The sequence below is a fragment of the Ornithorhynchus anatinus genome, chromosome 11 (assembly GCF_004115215.2).
Source record: "Ornithorhynchus anatinus isolate Pmale09 chromosome 11, mOrnAna1.pri.v4, whole genome shotgun sequence".
NCBI classification, from domain to species: Eukaryota; Metazoa; Chordata; class Mammalia; order Monotremata; family Ornithorhynchidae; genus Ornithorhynchus; species Ornithorhynchus anatinus.
This window is the reverse complement of record NC_041738.1, coordinates 30,085,579-30,107,486: the sequence shown is the minus strand read 5'-3', so window position 1 is coordinate 30,107,486 and position 21,908 is coordinate 30,085,579. Positions and strand designations below refer to the sequence as shown.

The 21,908-nt window shown below is 42.0% G+C and overlaps 1 non-coding gene across 1 annotated transcript; it reads left to right on the top strand.

Annotated features, from left to right (window-relative positions):
* The first annotated feature begins 9,028 nt into the window (after positions 1–9,028).
* On the top strand, positions 9,029–9,165 carry LOC114815256. The gene has a single exon (XR_003763021.1). It is a non-coding gene; the product is annotated as a small nucleolar RNA SNORA7 (small nucleolar RNA).
* Positions 9,166–21,908: the final 12,743 nt, after the last annotated feature.

Here is a 21,908-nt window from a genome sequence, read left to right as displayed (position 1 = left end):
TTCAGCACCCACTATGGGCCATCATTAATTAATGATAGCATATCTTAATAATAATAATAATAATAATGTCGGTATTTGTTAAGCGCTGACGATGTGCAGAGCACTGTTCTAACCGCTGGGGGAGAGACAGGGTCATCAGGTTGTCACAGTCTTCATCCCCATTTGACAGATGAGGTCACTGAGGCCCAGAGAGGTGAAGTGATTTGCCCACAGCCACAGAGCTGACAGGTGGCAGAGTCGGGATTCGAACCCATGACCTCTGACTCCCAAGTCCAGGCTCTTTCCACTGAGCCACATTGCATCTCTAGTAATGTTGGTATTAAGCGCTTACTATGTGCAGAGCACTGTTCTAAGAGCTGGGGGAGAGACAGGGTCATCAGGTTGTCCCATGTGAGGCTCACAGTCTTCATCCCCATTTGACAGTTGAGGGAACTGAGGCCCAGAGAAGTAAAGTGACTTGCCCACAGTTACACAGCTGACAGATGGCAGAGCCGGGATTCGAACCCATGACCTCTGGCTCCCAAGCCCGGGCTCTTTCCACTGAGCCACGCTGCTTCTCGAGCGCTTCTATGCAAAGCACTGTTCTAAGCGCTGGAGGGGATACAAGGTGATGAGGTTGTCCCACGTGGGGCTCACAGTCTTCATCCCCATTTGACAGATGAGGGAACTGAGGCCCAGAGGAGGGAAGTAATAATGATGTTGGTATTTGTTAAGCGCTTATTACGTGCCAAGCACTGTTCTAAGCACTGGGATGGATACAAGATAATTACTTTGTCTCACGTGGGGCTCAGTCTTCATCCCCATTTTACAGATGAGGTCACTGAGGCACAAAGAAGCAAAATGACATGGCCTAAAGTTCCACAGGAGACAAGTGGAGTAGAGCAAAGGGAGCAAGTCGGGGTGATGGGGTGGGGGAGCAGAGGAAAAGTGGGTCTTAGTCTGGCCAGGCACTGTACTAAGCGCTGGGGTAGATTCAATCATTCAATAGTATTGCTTGAGTGCTTACTGTGTGCAAAGCACTGTACTAAGCGTTTAGCACTGTACTAGATACAAGTTAATCAGATTGAATGCAGTCCACGTCCCACATGGGGCTCACAGTCTTAAACCCCATTTTATAGATGAAGGAACTGAGGGATAGAGAAGTTAAGTGGCTTTGTCAAAGTCACAAAGCAGATAAGTGGCAGAGCTCTGATTAGAACCCACATCTTTCTAACTCTTAGGCCTATGCTCTAACCACTAAGCCATGCTGCTTTGTTGTGGGTAGGGAACATGTGTGCCAACTCTGTTGGATTGTACATTCCCAAGTGCTTAGTACAGTGCTCTGTACATTGTACCAAGTGCTCCGTAATTACCACCGAGGAATGAATGAAGAAATGAATGAAAAGCTTGGTGCTCTCGGATTTCGCGTGGTTCCTGCACAAAGAGGCCTGACTCTACCTTAGAAGGGAATAAGAGATCCATTTGCCCAGACCTTATTGCCAATTCTTCCACAGCTTAGGATCACTTCCAGGTCTCAAGGATCATGTATCCTGTGGGCAAGTCACTTAACTTCTCTGTGCCTTAGTTACCTCATCTGTAAAATGGGGATTAAAACTGGGAGCCCCACGTGGGACAACTTGATCACTCTGTATCTACCCCAGCACTTAGAATAGTGCTCTGCACCTAGTAAGCGCTTAACAAATACCAACATTATTATTATGTATCCACCTCAGCACTTAATACAGTGTTGGCCCATAGTAAACGCTTCAGAAATACCACTATTACCACAATTAAACATCCTGGGAAGCCTGAGGCGGGGTAAAGCTGAGGGATGTGGTTGACCCCAGAGGCTGTAGAGGTCTTTGGTTAAAACAGATTCCCAACCTTGCACTGGCAGCCAGGCAGGTATCAAAGAGTGTGGGGCTAACGGTTGTGGATTTTTCTCTTGGTTTCTGCTTTTGCAGAAACCTTGGGCCGTTACTACATGTAGAACAATTTACTGAGCGTTTGGGATAACATAATAAATTTGTTAAACATGATCTTCACCCTCAAAGAGTATACAATCTAATGGAGGAGACAGACGATAAATTAGAGATAGGGGAAGCAATGATATAAAGTTATGTATAGAAGTGTTGTGGGATTGAGGATGGGGTGAGTATCAGAGTGCTTGGGTTTTCAGACCCAAGTGCAGAGACAACATAAGGGCAGAAAAATAGGGTGGGGAGATGAGATGTTAGTCAGGGAAGGCTTCCTGGAGGAGATGAAATTTGAATAAGGCTTTGAAGGAAGGAAAGTTGTGACCTGTCGGCTATGAAAGGGGAGGGAGTTCCTGATAGGATGGAGGATGTGAGTAAAGGGTTGATTCAAGAAACAGTAATTTGGTGTTAGAGAAGTGATGTGTGTGGGCTGGGTTGTAATGGGAGTGAAGCATTGATAGGTAAGAGGGAGAGAGCTGAGTGTCTTAAAACTGGTGATGAAGAATTTCTGTGTGATGTGGAGATGGATGAACAACCACTGGATGTTTCTGAGCAATGGGAAGATGTGATCAGATTTATTTTTTTTAGAAAAATGATCCAGGCAGCAGCAGAATGAAGTATGGACTGCAGAGAAGAGAGACAGGAGGCCGGAAGGTGAGTGAGGAGGCTGATGCAGAGTCAAGTAGGAATATGAAAAGTGCTGGGACCAACACAGTAGCAATTTGGATAGAAAAATCTTTGTCTCTTTTCTTATTTGGCCCCAATGGCTCTCTTTCTCTCTGCGGTCCTCTGGAAGACTCCTTTTCCCAAATCTCTTCATTGTCACTATCTGGTGCTCATTATGGGCAACGAATGGATCTGACTATTGTTGTACTGTATTCTCCTCAGGGCTTAGTACAGTGCTCTACACACAGTAAGTCCTCAATAACTACGATTGACTGTGAACCCACGGCAGTGATTATTGAATTTGGAACCTACAGTAGTAAAACTACTGGTCAGTAATCCTGTGTCAGGACCCTTCATGGAGCTCATGGTATGTAAAACATCTGACACCACCCGTTTTACAGACGGGCTGCTGAGATGTGCCTGAATGACTCGTTTAAAGTCAGTCAGATGATTGAAATGGAGGATTTTAAAGTAGCGTGGCTCAGTGAAAAGAGCATGGGCTTGGGAGTCAGAGGGGCAAATCTACTGGCCTCACCCATACTAGGCAAATTTTAGAAGGGCAATGGTTTTCATTGCCACCTCATCAGCCCTAAGTGGTATCTATGTCTCTTCAGGAGAAACTCGGAAGCCATGCAGGTTGGAATAGGGGAAAAAATGCACTGGTAGAAATATGACAAGAGAGTAGTCAAGTCTCTTTGACTCCAGAGATCGGCCTGTGCATGTATTAAAGCTTTCAGATGCCCTGGGTGGGGAGGGGAGGATCTGAAGTATCTTTAGGCATCCTAGGTCATGAAGTCATTGCAGCTCAGGGAATGACAGGAGTCATCAGCTAAAATCCGCGGCTTTAGATCTGTACCTCATCAACCTAGGTAAAAGTACCACTTCCTTTAGACATGTTTTTCTGATAACTGAGCTTTCACCTTTGTCTTCTGTCTCTGAAATGACTTCATTCTTGCATCTTTAAGCCCCCTGGTAACTGCCACTTCCCCCGTTCTTGGGCCAATTTTCTCTATTTTCAGACATTCTCTTTGGGAAGAAGGAAGAGATCTTTCCTTATGAACCTTAATTTGGGGATTAGTTACTGAAAAAAACATATCTTCAGGCTGCACATTCTATTGGTATAATAGTAAAGGAAGAGAATCATTGCTAGGTTTTATACATACGCCCGAGAAAGAGGAAAAATGGGAAGTAGGGAATGTCAGAGGAATTAAAAGAGTGTCAGTGGGGAGTGTTCAATTTGCTCTGTATGAAAAAATAATCCCCCTGGTAGTAACTAGTCCCCAAAAGCCCCACCTGCAGTTCCTACTTTCAGTGTAATCAAAATAATTATGGCTTTTGTAACGAAATAATGATATTTGTTAAGCGATTACTATTATTCAAGTACTGATTTAGCACTGGGGTAGACACAGGATAATCAGGTCCCACATGTGGCTCACAGTCATCTAAGTCGGAGGGAGAACAGGTACTGAATTTCCATTTTGCGAATGAGGGAACTGAGGTACAGAGAAGTTTAGTGACTTTCCCAGGGTCACATAGCAGACAAGTGCCAGAGCTGGAATTAGAACCCAGGTCCTCTGACTCCCACGCTGCTTCACTAACATACATTAGTTCAGTACATATGGAGACTAGTAGCCTAGAAGATACAGTTTTGGGGTAGTATTTCGACCTTTGTCCATTTCTTTGTAATGGCTACAGCCAGAAGGGCAGATAAGTGGCTAATCGTGGCGCCCTGCAGTCGGTCAGAGGCAACCAAATCAGTCGCTTTCCCATCCTTGATCTTCATCACCAAAGCCCACAGTCCCATATCTCTTCTCTGGCTCAGTTCAGGATGTTATTGACGCCCAACTGGGCATTCAGGCCTGCTTTCATCTAAATTTAGGACCAATTCTTAGTAAAACCACTGATCTACCAGCTGAGACCTTGGAAGAGGGATTCATTCTGATCTGGCAGTAGAGGGAGCCCATGCTCTACCAAAAGCATGTTGAGCTCATCACACTACAAAGCAAGAAATACAAAGCTTGGTGTGGGTTTCTTTTTTTTTTTTTTTTGCTGTGCAGTACATCCTCACAGATGAAGCTTTAATCTACATCGTACATCTCTGTAGCTGTAAATTCATGCTCCATTATACCACCATATGCTTTAATTCGCTCAGAGAAAGCCCCAGCAATCGCAACGTTTCGTCCTAGCTTCAAAGCTGTGTATATGGTCTGTTTGATTGCATATTGTTTTGGGTTGGGGTTTTTTTTTTCACACACTTGAAGGTGATGTTTTGAGAAGTTGTTTTAAACAAGTTTATTAGCAATGATCCTGCATTTGGTGAGTTTTTATGTCAAGAGAAGGTATCAATGCAATCACTGACAATTCTAAGAGACGATGTGGGAGACAGAAGGAGAGTTTAGCCTGTTTAAAAAAATCTGGAGGCGTAAATACTATGGCTTGGATTTTATCTCACCCTTGTCTCATCAGCTGCCTATTTGTCTTTTCATCTGTTTCTAAGTAATAAGTATTGATGCTTCTTTGCTCGAAGCAGGTCTGTTTCACATCTAATAACATGTGGTATACAGAGTAATATTTTTGGCTGCCTAAAATCCAACCTCCCCCAATAAGCCTTCCCTAATTGGTTCCCAGCATCCCAATTTGTAGAAACCTATCTCCAGCACTTTAGCACATATTTATACCCATCCTAAACTCTCTCTTTCTCTCTCTCTCTCCTTCTCCATGTATATTACATATATACATATTCAATTGTATGTACATTTATTACTTTGCTTTATTTGTAAATATTTTTGCCTGTCTCCCCTATTAGTGTAACATATCACGTCTGTTTTGTATTTCCCAAGTGCTTAGTGAACTGCACTGCACTCAGCATGTGCTCAATAAATGCTATTATTACTACTTTTCAAAATCATTTTGGACTAATCTTTAAAGCTTACTTGGAATGTCTGCAGAACGTGGGGTGTTATAATCATGATTAAAGAAAAAAATACTCTTTGATTATTCTACAAATTCTATTAGCTCTTCAATACCCAAAGTAGAAAGGTCTTTTTTAGGTTTACAGCATGTTAATTACCTCTAGTATTTATTTAGCTCTTAATAAATGCCAAGTACTGTATTAACTGCTAGGGAAAATACAGTATAATCCGTTCAGACAGAGTCTCTGTCCCATCAGGTCCTACAATGAAAGAGGTGGGGAAAACAAGTATCTTATACCTATTTTCAATTGAGAACACCTAGAAACAGAGAAAGTAAGTGCCTTTGCCAATAGTCCAGTAGCAAAGTGGGATTATAACCCAGGTCTCCTGATTCTTAGCATCATTCTCTTTGCACTAAGCCACACTGCCTCCTCTTAATTAGTATAACATTTCTTGGGATGAAAATCTCTTCCTTTTTAAAAAATTATGAAGAGTCATTCAGGGAGCATTAGTTGCTGCATCCAATCATGCAGATGATTAAGTTGGAAAGTCAAAAGCCAGAATCCAGAATATTATCCAAAATTTCCTTCTCGTAGAATCTTGGTAGTGGAAAAGCACTTTAAAAAAAAGTTGGTATTTGTTAAGCGCTTACTATGTGCAGAGCACTGTTCTAAGCGCTGGGGTAGACACAGGGGAATCAGGTTGTCCCACGTGGGGCTCACAGTCTTAATCCCCATTTTACAGATGAGGGAACTGAGGCACAGAAAAGTTAAGTGACTTGCCCACAGTCACACAGCTGACAAGTGGCAGAGCTGGGATTCGAACTCATGAGCCCTGACTCCAAAGCCCGTGCTCTTTCCACTGCGCCACGCTGCTTCTCAACTTTACATACTTTACATGTAACATGTAACAATAACTTTACATGTTATTTAGTCCACAATCTGCCTTCAGGAAACAGCACCACTGTCAAATCGCCCTCCACAATGTATAGCTGTTAGTGTCTTTAAGATCTCAGTAAAAACAGATTCCTATGCCTTCTTCAGTGCCATATGACTATATGAGAAGCAGCATGGCTTAGAGGAAAGAACACAAGCTTGGGAGTCAGAGCACCTGGGTTATAATAATGACATTTATTAAGTACTTACTATGTGCAAAGCACTGTTCTAAACACTGGGGAAGATACACGGTGATCAAATGGTCCCACGTGGGGCTCACAGTCTTAATCCCCGTTTTACAGATGAGGTAACTGAGTCACAGAGCAGTTTAGTGACTTGCCCAAAGTCACAGAGCTGACAAGTGGCTGAGACGGGATTTGAACCCATGACTTTTGACCCCCAAACTCTTGCTCTTTCCACTGAGCCATGCTGCTTCTCTTGAGACATGCTGTTCTAATCCCATCTCTGTCAGTTGCTTGCTATGTGAGCTTGGGCAAGGCACTCAACTTCTCTAGGCCTCAGTTTCCTTAACTGTAAAATAGGGATTGAATTCTATTCACTTCTACTTTGACTGTGGGTCCCATGCTGGACAGGGACGGTGTCCAACCTGATTAACCTGTATCTTCTCCAGCACTTAGAACAGCATTTGATCTGTAGTAAGCACTTAACAAATACTTTAAAAAAAGAACAACAACAAAAAAAAGCACCTGAGCTTACAGTCTAGATGCGAGTTTACAGTTTAAAGATGATTTTAGAGTCTTGGCTGTAAACTTGTTGTAGGCAGAGAATGTCCATTCATTGTTATAATGTACTTTCCCAAGTGCTTAGTCCAGTGCTTTGCACAAAGTAAGCGCTCAATAAATATGATTGAATGAATAAATGTTGTCATCCTGGGGCACCAACTGTCCCCCTGCCAAGAGTTGAGGTGGGGAAAGTCCGAAGTGTGGATTTGGGAATTATAACAAGGACCTGGAAGTGGAAAATAATACCCCTCGCCTGGCCAGAGGCTGGTGTGGCAGTAAGAAAGGCTGATGGCCCATCAGCGTTTGCCAGTGCCCGGCCTATATAATAAAGACTCTTGGAGGTCCTGCCCGTAGCTAGTGATGTGATACCGGTTAAATTGTCGTAGAGTTGTAGTTCCGGTAAAGAGGATGCTCCTGGTGGTGAACTAGCAGCACGAGGGTGAGTGTCTTTGAGGGAGAATCTTCTACACCACAGTTGCACCCTTTGTTGATGAAAATACAGCATTTCACTGAAAGCTTCTTGTGGGCGTGGACTGCAACTGCCAATACTGTTATTCTCTACTTTCCCAAATGCTTAGTTTAGTGCTCTGCCTGCAGTAAGTCAGTCAGTCAATCAGTCAATCAATCATATTTATTGAATGCTTACTATGTGCAGAGCACTATACTAAGCACTTGTGAGAGTACACTATAACAGAATCGATAGAATCATTCCCTGCCCACAACAAGCTTACAGCTTAGAGGGGGAAAATAAGTGATCAGTAAATGTTGCTGATTGATTGCTTTGTCTCCTCCAGCCCTGTGCCATACAGGCAAGTATTGGAAAGACACTACTGGTTATGAGGAGAAATTTTTGTGCTACCACCAGCAAGTCTTGAGTTTGAGTTGTTTTTGCAATAGTGGTGATAACTGGTGCTGAGCCATCCACACTTTCTTGTCTGGTCCCCTTGGGCTTAGCAGCACCCAGCAACCCAAATTGCAGGATGGCTGGAAAGGAGAATATATAGATGTGGCCTGGCATCACAGAAGTTAAATAGCAAGCCCTTCTGGCTCTCCATTTTGTCATTTACATGGAAAGGGGCACCACTTAGAAAGGTCTTTAGGTAAGACATATAGATATTAAGTAGTATGTAAATAATAGACCTATGTAGTACTTCAAATAGAAGTAAGTTATTTATACCCATCCTCAACATTCATATCTATATGTTCATTTATTTATTGTGACCACTCTATTTGTAAATATTTTTATGTTTGTCTGTCTTAATAGAGTTTAAGCTCCTTGTAGGAAGGGAACAAATGATATAGTACAACTTATTAATTTATATTAATGCCTGCCTCCTCCTCTTGACTGTAAGCTCCTTGTGGGCAGGAAACATAGCTACCAGTTTTGGTGCATTGTACTCTTGAAGTGCTTAGTACAGTGCTCTGAGCTCTTAGTAAATGCTCAGTAAATGCCATTGGTTGATTGATCAATTAACTTCATATTTTGATGGGTCTTTCCTTATTCTGGTTTTCTCCAAATCCAAATCACAAATCTCCGAGCCATAGACCTCTGGATCAATTAGTCTATGCATGCTCAACCCAAGAGGGATTGAGTAAGATTACAAATTCAATACATTTTTGATAGACACAAGAAAAGGACTGAGAAATGCACCAAAAGTTGTTTACAAAGATGACAGTAACTTTGTAGTAGTTTAATCATAGCAGTGACAATAATGGTAATTGAACACCCACTTAACGCAGTGCGTGGTGGTAGTTACTTGGGAAATACAGAATAAAGAAATGCCATCTTCATATATATGTTGCTCTATTCCTACCACACCCTCTCAGCGTCGCAGCTGGAGAGTTTCCAATACTCTACCAGTCTCGACTGCGGGAGGGAGAGTCAAGCAGAGGCCTACCCATTCCATTCCTAGTTGGGCGGTGGCTAGCGAGTGGAAGGCCATCTGCTACAGGTCAAGACTCCCCTGCTGCCCTGTGCTGGGCAGCAGCGGCGTGGGAGAGAGTCGAGGGTGGAGACTCAAATTTACTGTGCCGAAGGAGGTATTTTTACCAAGAAAACTCTATGGATCCACTACCAGAACAACTGTAGATAGAGGTGGGGCGTTCGGAGAGAGATGGTGTCATTAGGGGTCGGAGATGTCTCGGCAGCCTAAGTCAAGACGAATTTCGACTATGGTGGTCATCTGCCCGTAGCCACCAGCAGCGAGCCCAAGGTGAGCCTTTTTATTCCTCATTCACCCTGCCCTTCCCACATCTTCAACCCTGACCCAACCTCCTCTCGCCCCACCATTCTTTAACCTGGTGCCTCTGCCCAATCTGAAGATGCTCCGATCCTTCTTCTACCATGCCAGATCCCATTCCCAGACTCTGAAACCGCCCCTTTCCTGTCCTCCCATCCAGCCACCCTTTACATGGCAAACCCACCCGCCCACTTTTTATTTTTCCAACTCGTTCCACCCTTCTAGCCTTGTTCACGTCCCTGCTGCATTCCTTCTGCTCCAGCGTCTGCGGGGGAAGCCTGCCTTGCTGATTGCTCTCGTCTCTTCCACGTCACAAACTTCTGGTCTGAAATTAATCAGGCGACCTCTTCAAAAAGCCAGGTGTAATACCCACCTTGTTTCCAAGAATTTTGGTTAGGCAGTCTCCTGGGCTTCTAGGGTACTGATCCAATACTCTGCCGCTAAGCGTACACGAGGTTATAATTGCCAATTTTGGCATTGGCAGGAAGACTATTCACTAGAGGTGCCGACGCATGTGAATAATTTGTCAAAACACCAAATCAGAAAAGAGAAATCCCACTCTTGTTTTTCCCATTTAGTCAAGACTTTTTTCCAACTTATTTTGCCCTAAAATCTTGTTTTTCTCAGCAATCTGTGTGTGAATATAATAGCGATAGTGTTGTAGGGTGGGTGCCAGGAGAACAGGAGTGGGGTCTGATAGATTTTTCCCTTCTCCCTCTAATATCATATTCTACTCTGTAGGATCCCTAGGAGTAGAGCCAGGGGTCTGATGACTCTGAGGTAGCGCATTTCAGAGCTCAGAATCTTGGGCTAGGACCAAGGACTTTATTGTCGCTGTTCTTGTTGCCTCTGTCGGGGCCTGAAAGTGGAAGTGACCTATTATATTAACGTCTCTCTCCCCCTTTAGACTGAAAACTTGTTGTGTGTGGGAAACGTGTCTACCAACACTTATTATTGTACTCTACCAACTACTAAGTACAATGCTCTGAACACAGTAAATTAAATGCTCAATAAATGCAATTCAGTGATTGATGGCTATCTGATTAAGGCAACGTGACCTCCTGAGGTAGAGGCAGCCTACATTTGATTTCCAACATAACCCCTGACTGATTGATTCTTGGTCAATTTCATCTCTGAGTTAGAAGTAGAAATTTAGCATTTAAGAACCCCTTTGAAGATTCTTAGATATAAAGTATTTTTTTGTGGTATTTGATAAACACTTACTTTGTGCCAGACACTGTACTAAGCACTGGGGTAACTACGCGCTAATTAGGTTGGACAGAGTCCATGTCCGACATGGGACTCCCAGTCTTAATCCTCATTTTACAGATGAAGTAACTGAGGCACAGAGAAGTCAAGTGACTTGCTAAGTCACACAATAGACAAGTGGTGGAGATGGGGTTAAAACCCAGGTCCTTCTGACTCCCAGGCCCGTGCTCTATCCATTTAGGCAATGCTGCTTCTGGTAGCATTACCATTTCCCTTCTGAATACCTTACTCTCCATTTTTCCTTATAAATACTAATGAAGTCTTGTGGATTAGAACCAAAATAGTCAATCACCATGTGAAAATTTCAGTGTCCCACTGTTACTGGTGAGATAATTAGGGTTTAAATGTTAGTAAATATCAGTAGCCAGAAAAAGAGCACAAATGATGTGACTTTTATTTTCAATTCTTCCAGCCATTTCTACTCAGCCCCATTGTCATTTCTATTAGGATCAGTCTAATTTATCTCATAACCTTGGCCTGTGGACCCGAACGGATTTACTTGACCTATTTTAAGCTGTGGCTTGGATATTTTTGCTGCTTTAGCAATGTTCTCAGTATAATTAGATCTAGGAAATAAAAGGATTTTGTTTTAATTTATATACACATGATACCAACAGATTTTGTCCAGTTGGTCATATTGCCATTAATATATTAAGAGTGCCTAACTGGGTTCCTTTGAACATGTCATCATGAAGCATTTTTCAAACTGAAAGGAATACATTTCCTTCGTACACTGTAAATAAACAGATTGTTGGGGTTTTTTTCTGAGGTATGGTGAAACTTTCTGATCTATAGTGAAATTTATGTCTGTTTCTCCAGTTACAAAGTGGTTACTAGTTTACTAACCTGGACAGTTGTTCAAGTTATAACTATTGAGGACATTTACAAGGAAGCAGTGTTGCCTAGTGGAAAGAGCACAAGCTTGGGTGTCAGAGGACTTGAGCTCTAATCTTGGCTCCATGATCTGTCTGCTGTGTGATCTTGGGAAAATCATTTAACTTCTCTGTACCTCAGTTACCTCATCTGCAAAGTGAGGATTCAATCTTGTTCTCTCTCCTACCCCAGTGCTCAATACAGTGCTTGGCATATAGTGAGCGCTTAACAAATACTACAATAATTATTTACAGTAGTGAATATCAAGGCACACAAGCATGCAGTGCATGACCAAGCAGAAATCTAAAAATGTGGGGATAACATATGTGGTCAGTAGGCTTAATCTGCTCCCTGATTGAGCAAATATGCCATATAATCTCATGTTGGCATGCCTTTCCAGTGCTTCTAACTCTGTCTTAATTTCTCGTGTGACATTAAAGCCACATTCAGAATTTCTCAATGTATCTCCAACCATGATTCATTAATAATGATAACAACTGTGGTATTTGTTAAGCAGTTACTAAGTGTCGAGCACTGCAGTAAGCATCGGAGTATATATCAGGTATTCAGATCAGAAACAGTCCCCACCCCAACCAAGGTTCACATTTTAAGGGTGAGGGAGAATAGGCATTGGATCCCCACTTTGTCAATGAGGGAACTGAGTCACAGAAAGGTTAAAGCAGTTATTGAATATGTACTACTTAAAAGTCAACCACACTGATGTTTCCCCTTGGCCCTGAATTTTTTTTTTTAATATCAACATTCATAAATGGAAAAATCTTACAAAAATTGTACAAGAATAGGTAAAGAAAGATCATCAGCTACATTTCATTTAAAAGTAAGGTAGCAAGCAGCATGGTCTAGTGGATAGAGCACAGGCCTGGGAGTCAGAAGGTCATGGGTTCTATCCCAGCTCTGCTATTTCTCTGCTGTGTGGACTTGGAGAAGTCACTGCCCTTCTCTGTGCCTCAGTTACCTCATCTGTTAAATGGGGATTAAGACCATGCACCCCATGTGGGACAGGATCCGTGTCCAATCCAATTTGCTTGTAACCGCCCCAGTGGTTAGTATAGTGTCTGGCACATAGTAAGTGCTTACCAAATGCCATGATGATTATGATTATTATTAAATTGATGATTTATTTTCCTCTAATTGTACAGCCTACATAGTCTTGAAGTTTTCTACTCTAAGATGTTCTTACTACACCATTCAGTTGAAAATTCGCCACATCTCACTGATAAATATGTATTAGATTTTAAAACACTGTCTCCACGATAAGTGTACCTTGGAACACAAGTACAAAAGAATGAAGATTAAAATATTTCTAGAAGTAAAGCAATTAGTATATTGTAAAGCACCATTTGAAAAGATATGTTTATGACTTTTTTCTTCTAAAAGAGGAATAGAATGGGAATATGACAGAAAAGCCTGGTTTAATATGTAAAAGAAATTGCATACATTGACTGCCCTCGAACAACCAAATATTGAGAACAAAGTGCACTGAAGGGTGGGTGTAGGGTTATTATAAAGTGGCCCTAAATATCATTTGTATTTTCAATCCATTTCAGTTATAAAAATACGATATTTTTCTCTTGTCCTTTCTAGTAAAATTGTCAGCGTATTTTATTACGTGAAGTTGTATCCCAGCCTCTTTGTGCAAGTTTTCTCTTTATTAAAAAAGAAGAGGAGCCATTCTTAATCGCCTTCCTTATGTACATATCTATAATTTTTTAAAATTTATATGAATGTCTGTCTCCCCCTCTAGACTGTAAGGTCGTTGTGGACAGGGAATGTGTCTGTAATATTGCCATATTGTACTCTTCCAAGCGCTTAGTATAGTGCTCTGCACAGAGGAAGTGCTTCATAAATGCAATTTACTGACCGACTGACTTACTGACTTCCTCAATTAAGACATTCTTAATTTATTTCTGCTAAGTTAGCAATGAGATCCAAAGACTGAGTCTTTGCAAAAATCTTTGAAATCTTCAAAAATGGTATTTTCTTTATCCCCAGGGCAGAGTCTCGTTAACCAGAGAATAAAAGAAAGCGATCTGTTAGCCCACTGCCATTAGGGCCCATAGAGCATACCGATTGTATTGTACTGCTTGGAGCAGTTAGTACAGTGCTATGCACATAGTAAGTTCTCAATAAATACAATTGAATGAATGAATGAACTTGTGAGTGATCTTGTAAATTGAGGGATAGTATTCAATAGGATTCGAGATATACGATAGATTTGCTCTTTGCTCTATGATTCCCTCACAAATGGAAGGCTTCTGGGAAATGTCTGTTGTTCAGATTCCTCCGATTAAATCACTGGGGGGTGCGCAGCCCCTCCTACCCATCTTGCCCATTGTTGCATAGGGATTGTCTCTATCTGTTATCGAATTGTACTTTCCAAGTGCTTAGTACAGTGCTCCGCACACAGTAAGCACTTCATAAATACAATTGAATGAATGAATGAATCTTGTGATTGGTTGACAACTCTGCACTTCACTGCTCTCCACTTCAGAGCCAGAATCTGATTGATGAGCAAATCGGCCTGCTGAATCCCCAGGGCAGGTGACAACAATCCCCTCTGGTTCTGTACATGGGAGGGTAGGTACAGTGAGAATTTAACATTCACAGAGTCTTACTTCTCATTGCAGCAGGCACTTTGTTCCTAGATCTCCTGAGTACCGGCCCCATATTCTTCCCTTTTGTTCTTACATACAAGTGAAAAATGGTTTGCGTTGTTATCAGGTAATAATTTTAAAAAAAACCCTTTCCAAAATAACTATGGATGATTACGATAAAGGCGATCACTTTCTACACCACCTCCAACTTTCGATTCCCATCGGCCAATATCTACCATGTCACCCATACTGCAGTGTGACTCAGTGGAAAGAGCCCGGGCTTGGGAGTCAGAGGCCATGGGTTCTAATCCCAGCTCTGCCGCTTCTCAGCCATGTGACTTTAGGCAAGTCACTTAACTTCTCCAGGCCTCAGTTACCTCATCTGTAAAATGGGGATTGAGACTGTGAGCCCCATGTGGGACAACCCGATCAACTTGTATCCCTCCCAGCGCTTAGAACAGTCCTTTGCACATAGTAAGCACTTAACAAATACCATCATTATTATTATTAAGGTAATATGTTGGACACCTTCAAAAGATTCGGTGTGGACCAATGTAGTTCACACGAAACATCAGTAGGTGTCATTCATGGATGATTTCCTTCTCCTGTATGCCCAATGTCGAAATTGCTCTTTTTATTTAGCCAAAACTAAACATTTGTTGAGTACTGAGACCTAGTTTGCTGTTTAAAAAACAGATGCCAAATTATACCTGGTGAATAAAACCCACCGCTTTATATGTATTTATATAGCTCCTTGTTTTGTTGAACCAGTAGCAGCTGCATTTTTTAACTGTGCTGCATCCATTTATTACCCCCACATCACTTATACCCGTGAGCATTTTCCAAACTTTTCTTTACCAGCTGTTTATTTGAAGAATAATTGGAACAGGCATACATGCATAAAAGAATCAAAGTCCTGAGACTCCCAGATACCTTAAACCACTCTTTGGAGTAATGAACTAAAATTCTTTTTGAGTAGTTAATGGAAACAGCTGTTGAGAACTTAACACCATTCCTTGGATGTTAGTTTATTGACAGGAGTGCTGACCAGCTTTTCTTTATCTTCTCTCCCAAGTTTCTTACCTTGTGTGTGGTAATTACCAAGTCTGAGTAGAAGGAATCTTGGTTTGATGCACCATAAGATGAGTAGCATTTTTAGTAGCACGTCTTAGTATGAAACAAGCCAGTTCGTCTTATTTTCCTCTCTGTCTTATGCCTTATTGTGGCTAATTCATTAGTAATGAGAGATACAGGGACCATTGGTGTCTGGCAATCTGAAATATATCTAGTCATCTTTGAAGATGAGGCCCCTGGCAGTGAAATTTCCAGATGTGGCAGAAAAGGCCAATCAAGAACCCCCCACTCTAACCCACCTTGAAACCATGAAGAGTGACCTTTTATTGGGCTGTTGTGTTTGCTTTGGGCCAAAATTAGTTATTAATTCAGAAAGCTTCATTTTATCCATTAGTTTCTCACTTTGCCAGAGTCACTTACAAATAACAAAATTGACTGATGTGTGTTTCACATTTCTCCTTCTGCCTCCTTTCTAGAGTAAGCAGTACATATAGTTGCCTTTGGACTTTAAAGATGAGCCTGTTGATGTTGAGGATGGGCTGATAAAATCCAATGAGTGACTTATAGTCCCTTCTGTATCACGTAGGGGTACAGATTGCTTCTTCCTACATGGTTGCATTTGTTACCCACAGTGCCTGTTTCACAGTTTTCCTTAAGCTTCTATTTCCAAGGCAACATCCTATTTCTAATTTCTACTGAGTCAGGCCAATCTGTTTTCCAGCTGTGCTGCATAATAATAATAATGATAACAATGGCATCTGTGAAGCACTTACTATATGCCAGGCACTGTTCTAAGCACTGGGGTAGATACGAGGTAATTAAGTCAAACCTAAATGGGGTAGAGGGGGGAGGGCATTTGTGTAGGAAGGCAGTCACTTTTCCACTGACATCAGCTGGAGTACAGCCAATTACAGAGCTGTAATTGGGAAAGGCAAGGGAAAGGGCTACTAAGTGTGGGAAAACCCAGATTAATGGTGAAGGGGAGTCCTGGCAAGACATTCAGAGGAGAGAGACAGAGAAAACTGGCATTAGCCAGAAAGGCTGTGGACCTACAGAGTGAATAACCTAGGAAGGACTTGATGAAGGTGAGCCTACAAGGAAGTCGCCAAAGGAAGTATAACAGAGTTTCAGGGGAGTCATACCCCCTGGACTTAAATTAGATACCCATCAGGGCTAGGTGGTTATTCCTGGAACTTGTTTAAGATTCCATGGAACAACTGCTGTTACCTTTGAAAACATTTAACTAAGTAAATGCTGGTGATTTATTTATACCTGAAGACTGAGGTGGAGTGATCTTATGTGTGTAACAAGAAATTTGGGATTTTTCCTATCAGAGTAAGAGAGTGTGGCATTTGATATGCCTCCAAACCTTGCTAGCTTGTCTATGTTGTATAGGACTGGTTAGCTTTCATTCATTCATTCATTCAATAGTATTTATTGAGTGCTTACTATGTGCAGAGCACTGTACTAAGTGCTTGGGATGAACAAGTCGGCAACAGAGAGAGACAGTCCCTGCCGTTTGACGGGCTTACAGTCTAATCGGGGGAGACGGACAGACAAGAACAGTGGCAATAAACAGCGTCAAGGGGAAGAACATCTCGAACCCTGATGGTTCACCTATCCTTTGGAGGGTACCACATCTAAGAATTATGGGGTGGACCTAGCAAAGTCCTGGGACAATCTTAAAGTATGCTGATGTGGAGCCCCTAGGTTGTAAATTTCCCTGGGTACTAAGATTCTGGTGATAGAACCTGGCCATCTGACCTCAAACATCATAGTCTACATCCCTTATTCCTTATGACAAGTAGGATGGCTTAGTGGAAAGAGCATGGGCTTGAGAGTCAGAGGTGGTGGGTTTTAATACCGGCTCTGCCACTCGTCTGATGTGTGACCTTGGGCAAGCCTCTTAACTTCTCTGTGCCTCAGGTAACTCATCTGTAAAATGGGAATTAAGACTGTGAGCCCTCCGTGAGACAACTGGATTATCTTGTATCTACCTTAGCGCTTAGAACAGTGCTTGGCACATAGTAAGCTCTTAACAAATACAGTAATAATCATTGTTATTCCTTCTATCCACCCTCTGAAATGGAGCTAGCACTTCAGAAGCCCCAGGCAATGCATATTTTGCCATGGGGGTAATTAAAGGGGAGAATAATTTGCTGCTCCAACAGTTCTGTTCCTAGAATGCTGCTTCCCCAGATTGAACCCAGGAAGCTTTGGCCCTTGGGCACAAGTGCTCTGGGTTCTTTCTGGAGGGAAGGATCAGCTTATGAACAAACCTATTACAGTGGCTAATTGCTCTGCTCTTTTTTTTTCATCCCTGCCTCCCAGAGTAGGGTCTGCTTGTCCAGGGTTGCTTTGTTAGCTGCGACATGCCTTTTAAGTGTTTCTTCTGACACCTCTATTAGGGTTACCCCCATTTCGATAGAGTAGCTGTTTACAAATCCTGTTTGGGATTCCCCGTTTAATCTTTTCACATAACTGAGAGTCAGAGGACCTGGATTCTAACCCTGGCTCTGCCACTTGTTCTCTGTGTGACCGTGGGCAAATCACTTAACTTCTCTGTGCTTTACCTCATCTGTCAAATGGAGATTAAGATTATGAACCCTACGTGGGATAAGGGACTCTGTCCAACCCAATTATCTTCTATCTACCTCAATGCTTAGTGTAGTGCCTGACACCTAGTAAGTGCTATATTATTATTGTTATCATCATCATCATTATTATCCAGCAGAAATGTGAGTTGATAAAACGTTCAGTGGTGAAAATAAACCCACACTCAGCAGAACAGGATTCTACTAAGAAAAAAAAGTCAAAATGGATGTTTAAACTCACCAACCAAACCTTTTTGGAGGGTTTTTACGATATGCCAATTTGGCTATCATGTTACTAACAGGATCCTCGGGAGAGAGTGACCAGGGAAACAGTATCATTTGGAATGAGTCAGGTCTCTGTGATTCCAAGGAGGAGCAGTGACTGGATTAGAAAGAGATAAAAGGTGAAATAGCTTTAAAGTGATTTCTATTAAGGAGGAAATTTGCAGGGGAACACTCAAGGATAAAACAGTTAAAAATGATTCTGCCTCCCACTGATCCTTTCTCACCAGTGTACCTACCTGAAATCCACCTCTGTATTGTTGTCATGCTTCTGGAGACCTTTTTTTTCTTCACATTCCTATTTCTAAGGGCACCTGGCAAAATCTGTGATTGTAATGAGTGCTGAGCTTCATATTCTCCCCTGGAAGGATCCAGATAAAGTAACCTCTGAACCTCTATAGCCATTTGGCAAAAATATCAAGCAGTCCTTCTTCACCAGGAAAGCTGCCATTATGATTGCCTCTCTCCATCGATCTATATGGGACCTTGGGCGGAAATAGCCAAGTCCTGAGGAGCCATGCTCGATCTTGCCTCAGTACAGCCAAAAGGAGAGGAGGCGATGACTCTGCTGTAATTCCTTCTCTAATTCTTAGCAGAACACTAATCTACTAAGCAAGCCAAGTGCTTGCCCTACATGCCTGCTGACAATAGTTTTTCACTCTGGAATTTGTTCCACTGCACAGCTTGAGTTGAGCTAGTAAGCTTCCCCTCCATCATTTCATGGGAGCTTAGTACTGGGACCCATGTCAAAGTTCTTGGCTGGAAATCATTCCCTCAATAAATGCATGATCTTTTGGCGGCTGCACATATGCCCATCTGTTAAGATGTTTGCAAATGGAAGTGGTTTGCCAAGCAGAGATGGGCAGCTGGCACAATGTGATGCTGCCATCTTTTAGCTGATAACCCTTTGCGGCATGCCAGTGACACATTGTTGCTGCGTGCCTCTATCAGCAGAATCTCAGCAGTAGTACGCAGATAAATCAACCGAATGCTTCCATTCTCCATTACAGAGTCATATTCTGCATAGGGCAGTATCTTAGTTGAAGAGAGTCTTTATAGGTAGCTGTTGTTGCTGAGAAACACCATTATTGTATGTGCCATTTCAGCAACTCTTGTGTGACTTTCTCATGCTGAGAGCATGTTCTTCCATCTTTAGGAAACAAAGGCAGGACTAGAAATTTGAGCTGTACCCTTCTTGTGTGCAGGAAAAAAAAATCTCATGGTTATTCAAAATCTTTTGGTGCCCTAGCTAAAAGTGGTCATTAATTAAAGGCCAAGCTGTGCTAACTTGAGAAGCATAGTCTAATTTTTATTTTGGAAATGTGGGCTTTGAAATGGTCCCTTAACTGGCATCATGAGGAGGAGGATCTAGGTGTCTTTCATGCAGTAAGGTTCCACGTTTTACATATTTTATCATTTTGTGTTTTTTGAGATGTGCTACCCTATCATTTTCCAGAAAGACCATTTTCAGAAGACCAGGAGGAGCAATGGAGATCACTGCCATTCATCCAATCTTCTCCCATTTGGATATTTTACATTTCTTGGTCTTATATGATAATAATAATGATAATGAAGATTGGGGCATTTGGTAAGCACTTACTATGTGCCAAGCACTGTACTAAGTGCTGGGATAAATTGCAGATACTTCAGTTGGACACATTCCTGTCCTACATGCGGCTCACAGTCTAAATAGTAGGGAGAACAGGTATTGAATCTCAGATGATGAAACTGAGGCACAGAGAAGTTAAGTGACTTGCTCAAGGTTACATGATAGACAAATGGCAAAGCTGGGATTAGAACCTGGTCCTCTGACTTCCAAAGCTGTGCTTTTTCCACTAGGCCACATGATTTCTCATTCTCTCTCTCTCTCTTTCCCTCCCTTCCAAAAAAGACTAAATTGACTCTCCAGTGAACTTAAGATGGTAGATTACAACTTTAACATTTACTTAGAATTTATTTTAGTGTCTGTCACCCCTGTTATTTTGTAATAAGCTCCTTGAAGGCAAGGATAGTGTCTAACTGTTTATTTAGTAATCATTCAATAAATACTAATGACCTAATCAGTTGCTGAGGATTTGCATATTCATTCATTCATTCAATCATATTTATTGAGCACATACTGTGTGCAAAGCACTGTACTAAGCACTTGGGAGAGTACAGTACAACACCAAACGGACACAGTCCCTGTCCACAGCAAGCTTTGCAAATGGTTTGATCTGGTGCCGCTGCTTTCCCCTGTAGAAGCTACATCCCAGATGCCTTCTGAATTTCTGGGCTTTGAGTTTAATCAATCACCCAGGAGGGCAGCTCCTCTTCAATTAAAAAATCCTAGGTCATCTAGTCTATCCTTCAGATGAGACTACAACTATAAATATTCTAAAAAAATTGGTATCTAATTCTTAAAGGTCTCAGTGAAAAGAGATTCCACACCATCTCAGAGTCACCCTGTCAGAGTGGCAACACCCTTGATCAGTCTCAGGAGTCAGAGGACAGATGTCCCTGACATCGACTTTCAGTTTTCAGTTTATTCTCCTCTCGGCAATTCCAATGCAGATGATACACAGACCGGGAGAACTATTCTCTTTAAACCCTTTCCTGCTCTGAAGACTAGGAGAGATAAATCAAAATGCCTTCAGCATAACATTTCAGGGACAAGAAGCTTGGGGGGAAAGTGCGATCCTTGAAAACGATTATGTTTGGGAGAGAATCCTAAATTCAATTTTTGTTCTTCATATTTTCTCCCTGTAACTTATCACGGGCTGGCACTAGTGGACTAAGGAAATGGGCTTCATGGAGTGCCAATGATCAGGTTTTTAATGTTACCAAAGGTACTACCCTAATGGCCTTGTCTTATTTTTCTTTCAAGGTGGCAGTCGTCCTAACACAGCTGCACCTGAACTTAAACCCATTAGTTTCATTCCGTTCCTCTCTGGGAGTTATATCCCTCTCGCCTTTCAGTCTCCATTAACCCAATTAGTTTGTTTTTGTTTTTTGCCAACATTTCTTTTTTCTTCTAAATAGTATTTTGTTATCCTGAACACGATCTCTTAAGTGTTTCCTGGGTATATACTCAGCTAATTCTGAGCTTTCCTCAGGCAGGAACTCTAATATTAAAGTCAGTCAGCATACTTCCCAGGTGTTCTTTGGAGATTTCAGAGGGTCTTTGTCTTAGAACTCTGATGGAGGCTGCATGATCCTAGAAGAATTCTGAGTGTAGCAGAATTATGGAGCATCTTTTCACTGAAATAGGAAAAAAGGAAAATGAATTTAAATCACAGCTGGAAAATATGCTATTAGATATCTGCCATGATTTCTAGGTTAATTCATTCGGTCATATTTATTGAGTGCTTACTGTGTGTAGAGCAATGTACTGAAAGTTTGGGAGAGTACAATACAACAATAAACAGACACATTCCCCGCCCACAATGAGTTTACAGTATAGTGGTTGGGGGGGAAGGGGGATGAACAGGTTAACAAGAAATTGTTCTTCCCTGAGGGTCTTTAGGACTAAATTAGACAACTCATTTTTAAGGTGGCTTAGATACGAGTAAGGGTCCAGAGTCACAGGAAGTGTTCAGTGAGAGACAAGTGGATTGTCCATTCTAGGCAAGGTAGCAGCTTACGTCACCCCTAGGTCTCATGACCAGAATGTGACCGTTTTTAGAAATGCTCAGATTGGGGAAAAGGCAGTTGCACTGTGTTGGTCTGTGGGCAGCAGCTGTAGCTGATGGCAATGGAAAGGGCAGCTGG